The sequence below is a fragment of the Macrobrachium rosenbergii genome, chromosome 19 (assembly GCF_040412425.1).
Source record: "Macrobrachium rosenbergii isolate ZJJX-2024 chromosome 19, ASM4041242v1, whole genome shotgun sequence".
In the NCBI taxonomy this organism is placed as follows: domain Eukaryota; kingdom Metazoa; phylum Arthropoda; class Malacostraca; order Decapoda; family Palaemonidae; genus Macrobrachium; species Macrobrachium rosenbergii.
This window is the reverse complement of record NC_089759.1, coordinates 25,311,657-25,334,156: the sequence shown is the minus strand read 5'-3', so window position 1 is coordinate 25,334,156 and position 22,500 is coordinate 25,311,657. Positions and strand designations below refer to the sequence as shown.

At 33.9% G+C, this 22,500-nt stretch overlaps 1 protein-coding gene across 6 annotated transcripts in view; it reads right to left on the bottom strand.

Moving 5' to 3' along the window:
- Positions 1-22,500, bottom strand: part of LOC136848752 (cGMP-dependent 3',5'-cyclic phosphodiesterase-like) — a 593,212-nt gene that overhangs the window by 350,527 nt on the left and 220,185 nt on the right. The window contains exon 1 of one of the 6 annotated variants that reach the window (XM_067121324.1): positions 17,011-17,118. The exons of the other annotated variants lie outside the window; for them this stretch is intronic. The gene's annotated coding sequence lies outside the window, so the exon portion shown is untranslated. Of the gene's footprint in view, positions 1-17,010; positions 17,119-22,500 lie in introns of those variants that run through there. 6 annotated transcript variants of the gene reach the window in all.

Here is a 22,500-nt window from a genome sequence, read left to right as displayed (position 1 = left end):
AGATTAAGAGCAGCTACTATACACGTAATTACATTATAACCGAATCTCCCTTCAACGCCGCGTCTTGGCTTGTTCGGATATTCTCTCGAGTCTGTTTCAGTCTAAATTCTTAATGTTTCGTACGTTGCATATTAAGTTACGAGAAAATATGACAATATTCGATAACAACACAAGGAAAGGAAAATCATGAATTCATATAAGAATATAAGAATACATATAATATACAAATAAATATATATATGCATATATATACACATATATATGTGTGTGTATATATATGTATATATATATATATATATATATATATATATATATATATATATATATATATATATATATATATATATATATATATATATATATATATATATATATATATATATAATATATATATATATATATATATATACATATATATATATATCATATATATATATATATATATATATATTCAATAATAACACTTTTTGTTTCGTTTTAACGTGCTTTTTCCCATTTCTACATGGGATAAGCACGATGCCTTCTTTTGAAGGACTTTGATTTGGCGTTGGGGTATGCCGTAGCCTCGATCGGCTGCCCTGCCTGACATCGCTTAGACCCTGGTAGCGAATGTGTGCATGTATCGTACCAAATCCCCAGCTCCCTTTCTCCCAGCAGCGAGGAGAACTGAGCGGTTAGGTCGACAGTTCGGGACATGTGAGGTGTCTGTTATGTTTTTAGAAGATGTTGGAGTGGCTTCAATAATAACACAAGGGATGGAAAATCCTGTTTTCATATAAGAAAATAAGTAAATGTATGTATATATATATATATATATATATATATATATATATATATATATATATATATATATATATATATATATATATATATATATATATATATATATATATAAATTATATATATTATAATGATATGTCTTATAATATGTATGTTTTCTGTAAAATTCTGATATAGTCTCTCTTGTATTTGTCATGTGTTGTATAGTAGTATTGTTTATTGAAATATCAAGTGTCAGACCTTTAAAAGGGTTAGTTGACTGTGTGATAAGATACCTTTCTCTGTGAGAGTCATATTTGCACAGCTGGGTAGGCCAATGTTTATTCAGGTGTCAGGTGCCCAACCAGGGTAAACCCCTTTGTTTGAAAGGTCCTGCCAAACCACTTAAGTTGTCAACTAAAAGGGAGATGAGATGACAGCTTTAGATAACATTTGTTGACCAGGGCAAGGATAAGAGAAGATTTGTTTCCTTATCTACTTAACCTGTCATTAAAAAGAGATATGGGATGACAGGTTTAGATAACAGTGGTTGCCTCTGCAAGTTTGTTGTTTACACAAGTATTCAGACAGGAAATCCCCTGTCAATTATACAGATGAGAGGACAGGCTAAAGAACCCTTTCTCCTCCAGGGAAAAATTCCCTTGTTTATTTTCCCTTCTCCAAGGTAAAAAAAAACCCTTGTTTATTCCTTTTTTTCCAGGGAAGATTTCCAGAATGACCCATTTCCAAAAAATGCTTAACTGGCAACATATGTTTATTCTCATAGCAGAATTTTGGGGGACTGTTCAGTCCAAACAGAGACCCTGTAGAGTTTGGTTGGTCTCTCTCTCCCTCTCTCTCTTATCCCTCTCTCCCTTCAGAAGAGAGCAAAATTTTATAAGTATTTGTGGTTACTTGTAATATTGTTCTCTATTTAAGATCTGATCATTGGAAAAGTGTATTAGGAGTGTAACAGGCACCTCACAGACAGTGTGTTTTTGTGAAATTTACAGAGGTTCTCACAAGCTTGTGAAAGGTAAAATGTTTTTTTACTTATTTTTACCATGGTAATACAAGAGTGCCAGGTAGAATTTGCCTTGGTGAAATTATTGCTGATATATCTTTTGTGCATTTTTTTGTGTGCTTTTGTGTTTGTGCATTTTCTTGTGCGTTCTTGTGTTTACAATTTCATAATTTTACCCAAACTTTTGTGTTGGTGGTTTAACATTTATTTGCTTAACATTTTACATATTTTTATTGCATACCTGATTTGATTTACATTTGTTAAGATTTCCTTTTCAAATCTTTAGTAATTCTTAATAGTTTGAATTTTGCTTAGTTAACGTAATTTCTTGATAAATTAAAGTTTTGCGAATCAATCTTGTTTAAGAATTAATTAAATCATGTGTTGTTTTCAAGTAATGGCAAATTTTTCAGATTGTGAATTCTGATTATAAATTTTGAAGTTAAAAATAAAATTTAGTATTTAAAATTATTAAACACAGTGTTTCATTTGTTGACCACCAGTGAATAGGGTTTTTGTGTGTGCATAAGGCAAAATGATAAACAGGTTTGTTCTCCTTCAGTTTATTGAAGTGAATTAAGACCAGGGAAGCAATTATAGTTGTTTGATGGAGTGATGCCATTTTTTATCTAGTGTACATTTAATACCTCACACATAACTTGATAAAGACAGTTTGATTTTTCAAGTGATAAGCAAGCTTTAAGGAACCACTGTTACCTTTAGAGTGTTCAGTCGCAATTTCATTGTTATAAGGGTTCAGGTATCTGGCTGAAGTGAGGTAAATTTTTGGATTTTCTGATTAGCTGTGTAATAACCAGGTACCAGGTACACTTCGTGACAATACATATATATATATATATATATATATATATATATATATATATATATATATATATATATATATATATATATATATATATATACTATATACTGGTGTTTGTAATTCATAAAACTAAGGTAAAAAGAAGGTTAAATCCACAGAAATATAACCAAGACTCGGAATAAATGCCAAAAAAGTTAAATCTTCCTAGCAATTTTTTCTCTGTTTTTAAACGTTCTAAAACTTTTTCCATTAGAATACAGGTTTAAAATTATTGGAACAACTTTCGTTTTGCGATAAACAGACCATGTTGTTGAAAGTGTACAAAGCTAATAAAATGTTCTTTCGTAATCCAACAATAATCGCACAGAACGGTCAAGGTACAAAATGAAATAGGTACACGTTTACTTTTAGATATCCTGACTCAGCGGTTCATCTATTTATCATTAAAATAAAAACCTAAAGTTGAAATTGAAAGTTGTTCACATGACCCTCTAGGTTGCGATATGTGTGAGGGTTTCAATGAGGAAAATTCTACCTTAAGTACAATCAAGCCTGAACGACTGGGATATTATGGCCATCACAACCCTGCCGTAGTTTCTGCCACATAAGCAGAGTCGATCTCACCCTCAGCTGGTAGGCAGCGTATATTACTCTTTGGAATATGCATCAACTTCAAATTGCTTTCATTAAAAAGGCAAACTACAGGAACTTGTCTCATGGGTCATGAAAGGAACTAGTATCTAAGTCCTGCGACGCACCCTATTTTGGAGAATAACATTTCCCACACTATGGGACAGACTATTACATATTCAAACCCACATTCCATATTTACATGTCGTTTGCATATCCCTCAGTGTATATAATAACTTTTTCGTACTTTTGTGACAATTTGCCCACAAAATGTTATAAGATATATATATATATATATATATATATATATATATATATATATATATATATATATATATATATATATATATATATATATATATATATATATATAAACTGGCCATACTCGCCAGACATACAGTTCAATGGCCACAATAATGTCTTTAATTTCCTGATTTTCTAACAGTTTTGAATACACTCTCCACTGAAAATCGTGTATACAAATGATGAAATTAAGAAATTCTTCATTCCCAGTTTGATTCGAAACTCGACAACGTTAAATGAAATAGGCCCTAGCCCACCACACCACCAAGGATAAGAAAATGTTTAACCACGTACGTGCACATATCTTTGAATTCACGTACATTTTTACAAAAGGCCCAGTAAACCCATCCCCACGACGTGAATTGTAATGATACTTTTTTTTACGTTTTAAGCTGAAAAATAAACATTAAAGAATCTTAGTGCGACGTTTCAACTCCCTGACTATAAAAAAGACTTGGACGCATTTTCCAGTAAAAGAACTGAATCCTAATAGGAAATGAAAATACCGTATCTTTCCCAAAATGACAAGAGAAGCCTGATGCCAATGGAAATTGAGTTAAGTGCTTAACTACCTTACCACCTAGAAGAATAAGCCCATAGGTACCCACTCTGTCAAATCAGAATATTTTTCTTACTACTGCCGAAAAAATACCCGTCTCCGCTAAGTTTAAGAAACTTAGCGTTTGGCCTTTTGGGTTGAGATATATAGAATCTACTCATCACATTCACCCTTCTTACAGCATGCACCAACATGACTACAGTGACATCTAAACAGAAACTGACAAAAGTTTTATGCAGTTGCTTCATTTTTGGCTAGACAGGCGCAAGCGAGAAAGATATCTGGATAGATTTATTGACCACAAAATTACAATACTTCCATAATTACAAAAGATTCAAAATTACAATATTTTCATATCTGACAATATATACTTTTTCGGTCCAACCAATAACAAAAGTTCCATACGAAACGACTTTGTAAAACTGGGGAGCACTCCACAAAAAAAATTATAACGATGACAAGCAATGACAAAGTTATAACGCGACATCTTCCTAGTGCTTTCGCAATACGCTACTGCCTTACGAAGTTGAGGCCAAATCGTCCTAATTAAATACAATAGCTTTGCCACCTCCTCTGGGTAACAAGCAGGTAACTACTTACAAAAGTCAACGCAGATTCCTTCACTCACTTTTAATAAATCGGGAACAAGGATACACGCATGCACGCACATAAACGTGGATACATTTACCGATGTTTTAATATATTGTAATTAAGAATGAAAATCCCATGACGGTATGTTATTCCGTCTTGGAAAATCCTTCATATACAAACAATTACGTAGAGGCCTTTGCATGCGTTACACAAATATGCAGTGAAATCCGAACAGCTATGTTACAAGTATTTACTCAATATACACATATACATACACAAACACACACACACACACACACATATATGTATGTATATATATATATATATATATATATATATATATATATATATATATATATATATATAAGATTGTCATCACATTTTACATGTATATGAACACACATATATATATATATATATATATATATATATATATATATATATATATATATATATATATGTATGTATATACATATATATATATATATATATATATATATATATATATATATATATATATATGTACGTATGTACGTATATATATATATATAGTAGATGAAACTTCAAGATCACAAAACAAACTTAAAAAGCGGAAAAATACAATAACATAGGCTTTCATAACACCTAATTAGACATAATAAAAACTGACTGACTCGTTAAAAGGACCAGCTTCCGTTTTCCAGCAAATTAAACCCTGAAATTCGTCCTCTATTTTCTCTCCTCCTCTAATGAAGTGACAGCTGCAAAAATGCCTAATTAACAATTCCATTAAGATTCCGGCCTTTATAAATTCAGAGTTTACACGTTTCGATAATAAAGATGGACTTTATTGGCAACACTTCTGCTTCTACCTCATTTTCCAGGCTTTTTCGTTATCATTATTGCTCCTGGAGTTACCATCACCATCACCATCATCATCATCATCATCAATATAATCTTCATTGCTGTTGATGTGGAATCCTAAATTGGACTTTCTAAATCTGAAGGCAAAGGCTTATTACCTAATTTACGATTATACAAATATATCATTCGATAATTACAAAACCACTTAATAATAACGATAATTTTAATATATCTGCAGTTTTGAGTATACAGTATATATATATATATTTATATATATATATATATATATATATATATATATATATATATATATGTATATGTATATGTATATGTATATATATATATATATATACATATACATATACATATGTAATTATAATAGTTACAATACCCTCTTAACTTCTCGAATTCTTCGCGCATTTTTGGATATGCTTGTCACTACATAGCCGTAAGATCCAAGCGCAAGAAATTGAAGAGACTGCGATGCCCGGTTGCGGGAAACGAACCCGTGTCACCATAATCACAAGGTCACGTTGCCGACCTCACCGGACCTGACCTGATCACCTGACCACCTTCTCGTGGTCAGGTCGGCAACGTGACCTCCTTGTGATTATGGTAACACGGGTTCGTTTCCCGCGACCGGGCATCACAGTCTCTTCAATTTCTTGCGCTTGGATCTTACGGCTTTGTAGTGACAAGCATATCCAAAAATGCGCAAAGAATTCGAGAAGTTAAGAGGGCATTGTGGTTATTACAATTACATCCGTATCTGGTAAAAGTGACCAGTAGATTCTACATATATACATATATATAGGTATATAATATATATATATATATATATATATATATATATATATATATATATATATATGTGTGTGTGTGTGTGTAAAAATATATATTTAACACATCTTCGAGCATACGAACTTCCTCATATTACCAATTTATAACCTCATAACGACTGAAAATCCAAAAAACTAAAAAAAAGAAAATTATCAAACCTCTAAATACTTCACCTGCAGTGCTACAGCTGTCGGCATGGTAGAAAGTGACAGTGCTACAAGAGTCAGTATTTATTTCGTAAGAGGATTAAGCAACGCTCTTAAGTTTCAGACACTGATAAATTCAGGGAGGATTATCGGTTGCCAGGCTGGTTGGATATATATATTTTTGATGAACGATCATAAAACTATTTTACTGCGAAATTTATACTCCCATTCCTTACCCATACAATTATATTATTTGTTTCATTTACTGTAATGGATTTCAGCTTCTTCCTATTACTGAGACGTACTCACTGATGTATACTCAGTCAAACAGGGAACACCTACATGGGGAAATATTTTTTTTAATTATTAATATTTTTCACAATTTTCTGTCAGCACAGAAATGTGGATTCTAAGAATATGAAAATTACCAATTTACTTAAGACTCAAAATAGAAAAAATTACATTCACCATATCCGTAGAACTGAATCGTAACGAAGCTCTAATGAAAACCTGGGTTTCCAATGTCTGAAACAGACTCATTCCACGAAACAAGAATCCGAACCGATCGCACGCAAGTCTAAGTCTCTCTCTCTCTCTCTCTCTCTCTCTCTCTCTCTCTCTCTCTCTCTCTCCAGAACTCGTATTCAGAGAGACTAGACTCACGGGCCAGACGGCGCTCTCTTTCTTTCTCTCTCCACCTATCTATTTCTACATCGTGTTCATAAAGATCAGAGTTGGAGACATATCTCTCTCTCTCTCTCTCTCTCTCTCTCTCTCTCTCTCTCTCTCTCTCTCTCTCTCTCACGTAATCAGAATGGCCAGGTTCAGGGACAGAAGCCATATAACATTTCTGGACAAGCTATTAAATTTCACACTAGGCCACCTAGAAATTTTTTCGCCTTTGCTAAGGGGAGTGGAAGTTGATGAGAGAGCCTGGACCACAACTGAATGACGGAAAGTCTAAACATGGAGCTCATAACCTTAGCTTATCGTTTTTAGCAGAGAAAACAAATTTATAAATATGCACAACGTATTCTTTTAAATGCTGATTAATGACGACCCCCTTTGCGATAAATCAAATAAAAATATGTGATAATGTAAATAATAAATTACAACAATCTGCTATTCATCGACTAAAGAACATGAAAAACACATACACTCACAAATACACACACACACACACACACACACGTATATATATATATACATACATACATACATATATATATATATATATATATATATATATATATATATATATATATATATATATATATATGTAGACGAGGAACTCTGGAGCGACAGCGTGGGACACGCAGTGCATTTTTCACCAGGCAGTTAGTCGACTTCTGTGGCTTGCAACCATGGTAGAGAAAGAGACTAGCACCCTCACACAAAGACCTGCTGAGAGCGAGAAACTTAACAACCTCTGGAGCAAACCTTACTTTTGGGCAAATGGCGTACAGCTCATATATATATATATATATATATATATATATATATATATATATATATATATATATATATATATATATATATATATATATATACTCACCTACACATTCAAGTCACAAATTAAACTAAACACGAGAGAAGAAACATGTTCATCTTCGCCTAATAAGCCTTCACTTGTCTTCCAAACACTACTTCATACTCCATAAATACTTTCCTGGAAATTAAAATAATTACTACGTCATAAACAAAGTCACGGCCTTACTGGAAACAATAAGTACTTTCTATCTGAATAAATTTGAAACATCACAATGACAAGATGCTACATGCAAAAATGCCTTCATTGTTCGTTCTTGGACGAATAAACACGTATCCTTCATTCACATCATACGGAAACGGTAAAATGCTCATCAGTAACACACAGCAACTTAAATATTAAATCGATTCTCCCATATTCATGTGATATTGCGTAAACCCTTAGTTTTACGGCATTGTTTTTCTTTCACCGCAATTGTTCGTTCTCATAAAGAGACTACGAAACGTGAGATTAATTTCAGATTACACGATGAGCGGTCTTCACTTGGCAACAGTCACGTTGCATCAAATCCGAAAAAATATCTTTAGCATTTTTACCTTACAGTAAACTCTGACATGGCTAATAACGAGATTTTTGTCTCACCATAATCAGCTTTCATCTACACAGCTACATCACACGCAATATCACGTATATGATTTTAATCAATCTAAATTTTTCTGGGATACGACATGAAAACCATTTATTTAATTTGAAAACTATTTTCCAAAGGTTTCTTTAAACACACCAAGAGCTTTTAGAAGAATCTCGGGCATATTGATAAGATATCGTAAGAAAATCCCATTAATCTTTAAAAAAAAAAAATAGCGAAGCCAAATTTCAAGGTGGAAACATTGCACGGAATACAAAATATGCAGTCTTATACATTATTAAACTTTATATTAGTTTACTTAACAGATATACTGTAATTTGACTAGTACCTTTACTTTTTCTATGTATAACAGATAACTATAGGATGATAAACTATCATAAAAGCTTGAATATGAAAACTCAGAGCAATATGATATATCTTGGAAGGTTGCATAACGAAATTGCAAAATTATTAATATTTTGCAGTTATTTTTGAACAAGTGCACTAGCATAACATATATGCGAAACAGTAATACTATTCCCTGACATTCCAATAAATTTCCCATTCAGTAAATCCGCTCAGTAAGAAATTCATTCAAATCAAGTCTCTTGGTTTACGTCTAGTGAATAACACTGTGAGGATATTGTTTAGTTAATGCCTAATATGATTACTACATACGTATACTCGCTCGTGCAAGTGCATCCTCACAAACTCAAAAGCACTGATTAAAACATTTCAATTCACAAAAACACAGAACCACTTACTGTAAAAACTCGTCTATTTCTGAAAGGATGCTGCAAAATTGAATTAGACTGTAACGACTTCCTCATCTAAACAATCTGAGTATGGGTTACCTGTGAACAAACATTCAGTTCTGTACACAAATGAGTCTATGAAAAGTCAAAATCTCGCGAAGCCCAAAATATTCAAGTCTTGCTCCGATTAATGTGTGAATTTGATACTCAGACCTAAGGTAGACTCTCTCATTAACATTCAGAGGCAAGTTAAGTAACTTCAACCTATACCCAGGTGAGATATGAATAAAACAAATGAGGTTACCTGCCTGGGCACATCACTGGCCTTTGCATATTTTAACAATCATTCACATCGTCAGTATTATCGTCCATCTAAAAAAAAAGGAGATTTCTCCAATGCTTAGAAGTGTTATCGCATTATCGTAATATCTATTACCTTAAAATACTCAAGCTTTCTTAAGTCTGACTTTTTCAAACCCTAGACTAACTCAAGAATACCAGTGTAATGTCTGCTAAGCTTTATATAAGCCCTTCTTGCAAATTTTTCTCATCCTCTCCCTGAATCTGAAGAAGAATCATTATCTATTCCTCTCAATATCTCCAAGGCATTAGTGAGAGAGGCATAAGGGGCGTTTAAGCAAACATCCTGTTTATGAAGTTACTGATCGTCTTAGTAAACATCTTATGATTTTTTTATTCGCCCCGTGTAAAATCAGTTGGTGTTTACAGCGCAACTTCAGCTCCATCGCTTTTTCTAATGGTGCTCCTTAGGCCTTTATTATCTCTCGTCCTCTCTTCCTTCAATTTATCAGAAAGTGTATGCTGTCATCTTTCCTCAATACTCGTATATGTAACACGTTTCCGGAAATTTTGCCTAGCTCCCGTCAGTTGTTTCGTCTGCATCAAAATGTACAAGTCATAAGACCCTATCAATAAAGGATTTCACGAGAGAGAATGTATTATTTGCGAAAACAGACATAGTTAATTTGAGAATTCCACGGCGATACGATGTTGCGAATTAAATCGTCTAAGAAACGACTTTTATGGCTATATTTTCCAGAAATATTCACATGATCATTAATTTAAAGTGTAGTCATGGAAGATTCATCCGTGAGCTCCAGTTCAATCGCAAAATTTACCAAACAAAAATTACTTCCATTCTATTTCGAAGAATGGCTGATTTACTCTTTATTACACTATTGCCAATTTTGCTAGCTAACTGGACACTTGAAGGAAAGATAAGTGGTATCTGAAATTTCTTTCCTTCTTCAATTACACTGACTTTATATTCAGCGTTCCTCAAAATATTCAGTGTTGTGTTTCTTTACAGTAATTGAAAAACATTTTTTCAAAATGCTCAAATAGGATTTCATTGTTTGTCCACATATACTATCTCTCTTCTCTCTCTCTCTCTCTCTCTCTCTCTCTCTCTCTCTCTCTCTCTCTCTCTCTCTCTCTCTTGCCGACTAATTACATTAACTAGAACTGGAGGGTCTGGTCTATGTCCCTTGCAGAAAGAAGCGTTAGAGTCTTGACATAAAAGAGCGCGCACAGAAGAGTTTTAGTGACGATTTTTCCCATTCTAGCTCTCCTTTCCTCTGGCCTACTTTCTCGAGTTTTATCAGGGACTGGTGATCTCATTTTTGGACATCGCTCATTCAACTGATCTTCAATGCAATCAAACTAATTGTCATTTATAAAACAGTTTAGCATTCAAGATGATTGAAACAGAATAAACTATTGAAAGAAACCTTTTATATATGAGGTAAAAATTTTTGCCTTTAGGATATCCGTCCGGTGTACACCAGTCAATCAATCGGCAACGAGTTACTGACGAATATGTACCCAAACTTTCACTTGCGCTTTGTTGAGTGGACTGATATATCTGTTCCGTCAAAAATGACGGATATATTTAAGTAATTTTGCAACAGCATTCTACATGTATCCAGTACGTTAAGTTGTTCTGTATTTGCCTATTCAAGATTTTATGATAGTTAAATGTGGATTCACTGTCAGCAAAATCATGTGTTACATACAGAAAAATAAGTCTGTGCTCATACGACGCCAATGAACGCATCATCACCTTCTCATTAATATGCCCAGTTGATAAATTTACTCACTCTGATTCCGTAAATGCTTCTGATTACAAAAGTGCAGAAAAATTACAAATCTAAAAACATAAAGGAAAAAGGATGAAAACTACACACCTATAATTAATATTTGACAGAATTCCTCTCTTATCTTAGTTTTTCCCGCCTACAGAATCACCTTGAAAACGGTATGAATATTTCTCATCACGTTTTCAGAGACTTAGTCTGTTTTGGCGGGTAAGCCTGTCTTGTTTCCAAAAGGCACAGGCGGGCTACATTGGCCTGTCACCTGCCTGATATAAATATCCGATAACTTGATGGACATGTATCGGCATCCCGTATGAATAATTATCGTTGACGATAAAAAAAAAATTCCATTGATTCTGAGCGCTACTTGTCAGATCAATATAAGTAATATTCATTAAAATTTTCCTTACTAACATTTATGAAAAATCTTATATGCTATGTTGTCTCATATTTCTTTTCACGTATGTGAAAATAAGGCAAATTGGTAGGTAGGATACTATAAAAACAATCTTTCTTTTCAAGAATGTGAAATTAGGGCAAACTGGTAAGTAAGATACTATAAAAACAATCTTTCTTTTCACGTATGTGGAATTAGGGCAAATTGGTGGGTAGAATACTATAAAAAGAAACTTTCTTTTCACGTATGTGAAATTAAGGCAAATTGGTAGGTAGGATACTATAAAAGCAATCTAACTGTCTATTATGTAAAGACAGAAAATGCATCTTCAAGCCCAGTAACTTAGCTTTCAAAATTAGGGATAAATCCTATTTCTACGAAGATATACAGTTTCAATCGACAAACTCTTCGGAAACGGTCTTACATTAATGCATTCGGTTATATTATCAACAGTTAGTGTTTTAGTTGTTAAACTTATGTGCTTTGGGTTAATTTGCTTGTTATGTTTTTGTTCTAAGTATGCGCATAGAATTTACTAAAGCAAATGTACTTCAATAATAATGGAAATAAATTCTTCAAATGATAAAAATATGTGAAAAACCAGTACTAATTTTCACCTCCATTATTTGATCATTCTTTAGTAAAATTAATCTAAAACTTCAGCACAAAATATTTTTTTTTATAAAAGGGTGTCATGACAAACTGTTAAAGTTCGATGCACTGATATATAAACTTATATAAAAGTCTACTTAAAGTCGATGTGTTACGAAACACGCTGAACCGAAATAATTTTTTCAGCAAACATAAAAATCATACAATAGGTTATGAATGAAAAAAAAAAGAAGTTGTATAATGTTATGTTTCCTGACAAATATATCAATATATCTTCGTAAATTCTGTAAGCAGTCTTTGCTGATCTTCATAGTTTTGTAACGAAGTGTTAGATTAATTTTATTACCAATTAAAAATAATACTTGTTATTCTTTTACCAGGAAATGCATTTCTTACGTATTTTGTTATTTGAACTATTTACTTTGCTATTTAAGTAAGTTTGCAACAGTAAATTCTGTGATCTTTGCATCGAGCAAAAGAATATCAAAATATACGCTCCATATCAAACGTATTAACAATTAAATATCCATGTAAATATATGCAAATTGCATTTGATCTGATGAAAGATCTTTTCCTCGGGGCTAGAAAAACGAAGGTCCTTCAAGCAACCCGGACACACTAAAGTCACTACGAGAATGAAATAACTGCAACGGAAAGAAGAGAGAGAAGCTGTAGCTGAACTTTCTCTCCCAGTCTGATGGCAGACCACCATCTTCAACATGGACTGATTAAATTATTTGTGCGGGAAGGTTCAATATCTTGAATTCTGCGTGAAAGGTTCAGTGTCTTGATTTGTGCGAGAAAGATTCAACATCTTGATTTGAGCGGAAAGGTTCAATACCTTGATTTGTGCGAGGAAGGTTCAATATCTTGATTTGAGTGGAAAGGTCCAATACCTTGATTTCTGCGATAAAGGTTCAACACCTTTATCTGTGCGAAGGTTCAATACCTTGACTTGCAGGGAAAGGTTCAATATCTTGAGCTGTTGCAGAAAAGGTCAAATATTTCGATCTGTGCGGGGGAAGGTTCAGTATCTTGAAGTGTGCGGATAGCGAGAAATGTTCAACCTGTGCGAAGGTTCAATATCTTGACTTGTGCGGAAAGGTTCAATATCTTGAGACGTGCGAAAAGGTTAAATATTTTGATGTGTGGGGGGGTGGGGAGGAAGATTCAGTATCTTGATATGTGCGGAAAGGTTCAACATCTTGATTTGTGTGGAAAGGTTCCATATCTTGGAAAGGTTTAATATTTTGATCTATGCATGAAAGGTTCAATATCTTAAATAGTGCGGAAAGATTCGACATCTTGATTTAAGCGGCAAGGTCCAATATCTTGATCTGAGCGAAAAGGTTCATTATTACCGCAGAAAATAGCAGGGTCGTGGGATTTTTTTTAATTTTTTCTGATAAACTTACTTTTTGACATTCCAAAGCATGCATTTATCTATGTGTGCATTTGAATATTGTAGAATACGCCGAAATAAGCATGCATTTTACATTGTATTTGTATTCACGAGAGAGAGAGAGATTTACAGAACGTAAATCATTGTTTTCCTTCTGTTTTCTTAATTGTAACTCATACTAAGGAACTTCTATGATAACTAGAGCGAGAGAGAGAAAGTAAGATGGGGATACAGGGAATCATAAATATCACATGGATGATTTTACAGGAGTTAGGGTTCATGATTACCACGTCTACAGTAGACCCTGCCATTTCAATGGTATACATTTTGATAATCATATGATTTCTTCTTCTTCTTCTTCTTCTTCCCTCTATCTCTATTTCTCCGTCCCTCCCTACAAGCAACCAACAACAGTCGACTAACAACTATGTAATAATCCACTGCCTAGGTCACCAGAAGTTCACTGACTTTTCATGAAAACGAGCCTATATCGAACGCCGTCATCCGGTTTGAGAGCCAAGTGAATTGCCACTGCATTATGAAGTTAGAGAGAGAGAGAGAGAGAGAGAGAGAGAGAGAGAGAGAGAGAGAGAGAGAGAGAGAGAGAGAGAGAGAGGTTGCTACTAGGGTACACAACGTTGTCTTAAAATTCAATGGAGCTCTCTACTTTTAATTCATAGCACCTGCGCCAATTGCCACACGCCTCTGCTAATTCTTTTTTCCTCATTTTCTTACGTATTCGAGCATTTGGAGAGAGAGAGAGAGAGAGAGAGAGAGAGAGAGAGAGAGAGAGAGAGAGAGAGAGAGAGTGCTATATCGGTAAACAATTCCCTTACATAATTCAATAGGCGGTCCTGTTTCCGTGTCGCCATACCCCTGCAAAAGCTAATTGCGTAGTTGCAATTAATTTTGTTTATGGTCTTGCAACTTCAGAGAGAGAGAGAGAGAGAGAGAGAGAGAGAGAGAGAGAGAGAGAGAAACGGGTTATCAGTCCAAACATGCCCTTGCTCCAGACAATTAACGCGTCAAACATTATTCAAGTTCCAGCTCTCGACACACTTTAATCCATTCTTTTAACTTATTAAATAAACTTGAGTGAGGTCTGTTCAGATGATCAAGGAAAGTTGTGAATTTACATTCCCTGAATGAATGGGCTTCGTGACTGATGAAACAATATGACTAAAAAAAAAAGTTGAATACCTAAATCCATTTTTCTTCGAAGAATGACCGCACAACTAAAAATCCGGGACTAAAATAGAACATAAGGGTTTAAATACCCTTACGAAATATGTTCCCATTCTGAAAAGAGCAAAGGGACAATGAAAGGTCAGAAATAAAAGGAAAATACGAATGGCCAAAACAAAATGCTTTAGGGGTCACTATCTTTAACCTTTATGCAAAAAAAAAAGCTTCTAAGAGACTTATACGTCAACATGTTATGGGGAACGAGGAAATCGTTTGTGAAATTTGTAAAAACAGCAGAATCCTCTAATTTTCCTGTGTAACGAAGAATTTTAGCCTAGCAAGTCACATTACAATTAACTGAATGTCATTTTGAAAAAAACAATGAAATGAAATATTTCATGCAAACGAAAGGTCAGTCAGTCTCTATGTAAATAGCGGCAGAAAGTGGGTGTCTCTAGTGGGGGCCAATTTAAGCTTTTTAATACCGCCTGGGCTACGTTCAAAGTTAACTTATGACAGCTTTTCTTTATCAGTATCCATTTGCTTTGGCAATTTCATGTCTGTTATTCGATTTAAAAAAATAAGTATGGAGGCAATGGCAATCAAAAATAATGTTGTCCAAGCCCGTCAACAACTCTGACGTCTCTGGAACAAATATAAAAAAAACCTACGGACTGTAAAACAACACCGACGTCACGGGCCGTGTAAAAAACAAAAACACTCAAACGATAAGGAATCTTATAAATCTAAGAATACAGACACACCAGAGGAGTTCTATACCCTACGGGGGGAATTAAAACATTCTTAACTGGACTGATTTTGCTCTTGCTACCACTTCATAGCAACAATGCCTTTTGATACTTCAACGTAGAATTTGCGCTTAAAGTGAGAGCTGATAGAGAAAACTCTCTAAGATGAAAACTAGAGATGGTTTTAGTCTTCATGATAGCAACGCCCTTAGAACAGACAGCAGGAGGTTTCATTTATCAGTCAAGAGGGCTAGGCTAGGAAGATACTCTTATCTAGCAAGGGCGGAACATGAAATAAAAGATAAAAACATAGAAACGAGGAATAAAATACGATCAAATTCACCCTTCAATAAACAGCTAAAATTCCGAAGAGAAAAATATCCCGGTCTAATAGAAGCCCATAAACTATTATGCAAAACTTGGCCAGTCACATTATAAGATCTTTCTAGGGCCTAGTGCTACTTACGCTCAAGCCATAAATATCGACTGACGTAAAATGGGAAATTTCAACATTCTCACCACCAACATGAATGAATAAAAGAAAATGTAGAAAAACTCACAGGGCCTGAGAAGTGAAACGTAACCAGCCAAATCTAAGATATAAAAATACCCATAAAAATCATAAACAAACACGTCGGCTGCTCATAAAAGATATGCACTACCGTGCAAAAAAAACAAATTACCCCACAGTCACAAATAAATAATGAATATATCAAATAATTCTGTTCGCTGATTAAGCACCCTAAAATCAGTAAAAGCAAATATAAACACAAATGATCACATACTAACGACAGGACATTACTTGAATTAAATTATAATTATTTCCTCAATTAAAAGTAAAATGAAAGATAAAAACAGAAAGCAATGTGGATACCTGTATAAACAAAAACGTTATAACAAATATCTAAAGGAAATGTAAACTGGAGATAAGATTCCTCGTACCGAAAACAAGAGGAAAAAACATTGCTCCCTAATCACATTTGGATGCTCTTTACAAGCAGAACCCTCCATTTACTCTCGCCATTACGACCATTAGTACCACTATGAGACATTAAGGCAATTAGTAAGCCTCCACCGTCTTCAGTTCGGAGTCCCAATGCCCTTAATCAAATCACGGGGAAATTTGAGCAACCCAGGCCCCACCCCTATCATCATTACCTTGTAGAACTACAGCAGGTGTAGAAATAATCGGGAGACAGGAAAAAGGACGCTAGGTCTCATAGAATACACATACGATGGGAATTTTGAGTTGGAAGGTCGGTTCACTGTACCTGCAAAGAAAAGGAAATGAATTAGTTACAGGGGTATGGTTCATAGTAGCAATATTTCTTACTTGTATAACAATCAATCATTTCTACTGGCTAGCTGCACGAACGTTTTTTATCATAAGAATACATAAATAATATAATTTTCACCATAATCTAATTTTCACTATAATTATCCATAGCATTTAGTCACATTTGAATCAGTCAAAAACTTGTATTGGGTTTTCTTATATTTCGGTAATTTTGAAATAAAACCATTCGCGAATTCCAATCCCAAAACTTATGTACTGTACAGTAAGTCAGATAACCACAATTGCAGGAATATAACGTAATAACACTTTTCTAGAAGCATGCACACGTAATAATGAATTCCAAATTAAAACCTTAAATTATGTTATTATAAATTAATTGCATACAGATGCATATATTCTATCCAAAAACATATAATTCTTGTTGTATAGGGCTTCGTCGGAATACTTTTCCTAGTTAGTGCTTTAGTTAACCCATCGGATTCTCATGACGTAAAAGTATGTCACCACTTTCACAGCTGGTGAGCACTCAGTGAAGGTGTAAAAAAAGTCTGGTGTTTTGGAAGTTTTCTGCACAGAGAGGTCATCTACAATTTGTCAATGTAAGTGTGAATGTGTCACTGATCACTGTCCTTCCTTTCTTGTGAGCCAACCCATACTGGGGGGAACAGCTTAATGCTGTAATATATATATATATATATATATATATATATATATATATATATATATATATATATATATATGTGTGTGTGTGTGTGTGTGTGTGTGTGTGAAGCACATTAGTTAGTAGTTTATGAAAATAATTCTCATATATCTATCTATCTATGTATCTATCACTGATACGAAATAAAGCATACTACAGTATATATATATATATATATATATATATATATATATATATATATATATATATATATATATATATATATATATATATATATATATATATAGTATGCTTTGTTTCAGTATCAGTGATAGATAGATAGATAGATAGATAGATAGATAGATAGATAGATAGATAGATAGATATACAAAAACAATTATTTTCATAAACAGCTAACTAATGTGCTTGACACACAGATCCCGCAGCATTCAGAAATTTTCACCTCTTTTAATTTGGGTTTGTCACAATCACGGATGAGCTGTCACACACATGGCGAGCGGCGGCGCCTATGCAACAATTTCCGGAAGTGAAAGCATTTAACCCTGACAACGAGTGAATGCCCTGGCATGAATTTGTCACTCGACATTGATACCACAGCTGTCGAGCCCGTGTGAATTAACTCTTTCTGCCCTTGGTCAGCTAGCTAGATGACCTCCGATCAGTTGGTAAAAATGTCTTTTTAAATGACTGGATTGTCTCTAGAAACTAAACGTAGTCTGGATCTAATCTGTGTGTGTATGTGTGTTTGAGTTAGCTCAATTGGTTAAAGGATTATGGTTCATGGTCGCAATATCTCTTGCGATTAGTCTTTCCTTTTGGACAGCACCATGAAAGGCTTACATCATCACCCTAAATAAACACTACAGTTTTCGTCATACTAATCCGCATGTAGTCACACTGGAATTCGTAATAACCTTTAATGGGTTTCTTGAATTTGAATAATCTTGAAATAAAGTCATTTGCGACTTCAAACCCTAAAATTGCTGTACAGTACGTCATATCCCACATTTCAGGAACATAACATACTTTTCTGAAAGCATACACACGCAACTGTGACCTTCAGATTTAAAACTTTAAATTATATTATCATAAATTTTTAATTGCACAGAGATACACAACTGTAGGTTCAGATGATGACTCGGGAATGATGCGTGGTTGATTTCCACAAACGATACAGCAGTTCTGCCAGATATTGAAGAGGAATTGTAGAGATTAAAGACCAAGTCTGAAACTCGAGAGTAAACGGGAGCAAGAGTAAGGCTATGGGGGTAACTGAGATCCAGGAACATGGTGCATTGAATGTTTGTATGGTAGCACGAGAGAAGAGGTGAATCGCAGAGAAGGCAAAACAACAACGGCAGGACAATGTGTGATGATCACGTTCCATTAAAACCCACAGGGTCTCTGTTCAACGAAGCAATAAATCACGTGTATGGAAGTCAGTCGACTTTGGTAAGATGCAAACCGTGGATGGCAAAGGGCACAGAGAGAATTACCTCATTCCATAATAACAGCTGACAGTTTATAAAGCAAACTTATACTGAAGCCATCCCAAGAAGAGGAATTGCATGAGCTGTGTATATGATGTAAGAACTGAAAGGATGAGAAATCTGGATACATGTAGAAGTAAAAATAGGCAGCGTGAGTAAAACGATGGATCAGAGTGGTTTGAGATGGTTTGGTCCTGTGGAAAGAATAGAGGAAGATAGGTTGTTATTAAAAGGGAGAAGGAAAGGAAGTCCTAGAAAGTGCTGGATAGATGAGTGAATTATATGGTGGCAAATGAGTCATACTATCCAAGAAGCACGAGAATGCGTATCTTAACCAAACGCCAGGTGTCGAATCATGGCCATTGTAGATGCGCCTATCATTCATTGCTTCCTTGTTGTGTAAATGAGATATTAAATTATATCCGTGACAAAACATTGGTGAACACACCACACAGACATACACACACATACATACATACATACATATTTTATATATACATTATATATATATATATATATATATATATATATATATATATATATATATATATATATATATATATATATATATTGTATATATGTGTGTGTGTGTTTGTGTGTACATAAAAAGCCTCCAAATAAAACTTGAAAACTTAACTGGAGATAGTACTTTCACCTCACTGAGATCTTCAGGTTCAAAATGAAAAGTTAAAACAGATACATTGAATTCATAGCAGGCAAGCGGACCTCCCTAGTAGGTCGGCTTCTTGATAATCGACTTTGTGAAGATGATACACGGTTACTAGAAATCAGACCTGTGCTTATGTTCAAATTCTGACCCTTTTGTGCCTAAGCACTTTTCCTTGTATTATAGCCTTAAAGCCGATTTATCTGATGCAATTAACATCCGACCTCCTTGGGAACGTATGTCCGTTAATAGATTTCATGTGTTTCTACTTCATTAGGAGTCTGAAGATATTGATAAAAAAGCACCAGCTCCCATTATTTTTTCGTGGATTGATATACATTCACTTCTGGTCAGATATTAACTCTCGTGATATATATATACTATACAGTTATATATATATATATATATATATATATATATATATATATATATATATATATATATATATATATATATATATATATATATATATATATATATATATATACATATACATATATATATATATATATATATATATATATGTGTGTGTGTGTGTGTTTTGTGTGCGCGCGTATGTGCGTGTGCGTATATGAAACTACCAGTCTGATAGTGAACCACCAAAAAACAGACAGTTGCTGCACTTCATCGTTATAGATTTATTACACAGAAAAGCCTCTGTCACAGTTTTGTATACAGTTATTTTACTGTACACGAGAACATGGAGAGCATAAAAATCCCTCTCCTCATAAAGTTTTCACCTAAAATCCAATTGCTATTAAAAAAGAAAAAAAGAAGTGTCAGATTTAGTTGAAACGGTAACAAAACTCAAAGTCCTTTTAGTTCCCCCAATATTTTGAAAGCTTCCGGATTAATTGACTGATTGATTAAGTCTCCCCGACTATCGGAGCATCTGGGTCATCGCTGCCGGCAAAAATGGAACACGGTATTACATCTGTTAAAGGAAAACCAACATTCAGTTCCTAAATGTTATACTGCAGCAGATATGATTAAGTACGACCTTAATTTGTTACCCTCCGCGCATTTATCTTGCTAAATATGATTTAGGGAAATGGGGCACTTATGTCAAGTGTCTGATAGGAGAGGAATAATTTTTACATGCAATTATGAGAAAAATAATCCAGAGAATTTTAGATAAAAAAAAAAGACGTCTCTCAATAGATGATTCAATATTCAATTTAATCAAATTTCATTGTCTTCGTAGATCATTAAGATTTACAAGTAGTTATCTTTGATATACAGCATGCATTTTTTTTTACCATTGTTAGTCACAACCCTTTTTTATGACTAAAAAAAAAAGCGGTTTGCGTCACAAATATGCAAAGAAACATTGAGTTTCCATATCTGTGATGTTAGGAACCTTTTAGTGTAACTTCGTGTATGTACTATTTTATGTGATTTTATAGAATAACAATCGCCAAACTACATCTTCCTAGCCTAACTATGTAAGGGCAAACATATGATAAACATCCAAGGACTGAATAACCCCCATATCCAATAATCTCCAAGGGACGACCTGCGTAAAATCAAGACTAACAAAACTTACTATTCATTTACCCAGTTCCTTGAAGTTCGTAACATTATTTTTACAGATGGAGAAATTTCTACTATCATATAATAATACAATAATAGCAACATATAAAATACAAAAGCTGTCCACATATCACTCCCTAAGTCGTAAAAGTAAAATCCTCCAGGATAGCCCAAGCGTAGTGTATCAATTCAAATGCAAAAAAAAAATAAATAAATAAAAGAATACTGGACATCTATCAAATAAAATATCATTGTTAACAAGGCTGTCCATAAACAGTTCTCAGAATGCAATGTTCACACAAGATCAAAACATTCAACCATCACTCCGAGGCACAGATAATATCGAAATAATGTGCCAAGAGAATAATTACCAAAAGATCGATACAGCACATGCCGCGTTTATGAACTTCAAGAAGTCACCATCAAACATCAAGAAGTACCGTGAAATCACTCTGGCGTCAAATAAAACTGTCCTCCAGTAGGACAGAAAAATTCACTGATAAGTACACTCGCATGTTAACGGAACTCCACTGCGATTTAACCGTGGATAAAACAATACAATGAAATAAAAATGTTAAATTCATGTAGGGCAGTCTGAAAGATATACACGCACGAACACACACATACACACACACACACACACACACACACACACATATATATATATATATATATATATATATATATATATATATATATATATATATATGTGTGTGTGTGTGTGTGTGTGTGTGCAAATATATATATATATATATATATATATATATATATATATATATATGTGTGTGTGTGTGTGTGTGTGTGTGTGTGTGTGTGTGTGTGTGTGTGTGTGTGTGTGTGTGAGTGAGCACAAATATACATTTGATGTTAAAGAAATGGCAGGTAATTTTCTATTATAAAATTACAAAATCCCAGATAAAATATGCTGAAGCAAAACCAAAATTCCCTTAAATCGCCTTAATGAGCAACAATTATCAATTTGCCAGGGACCTTTATTCCC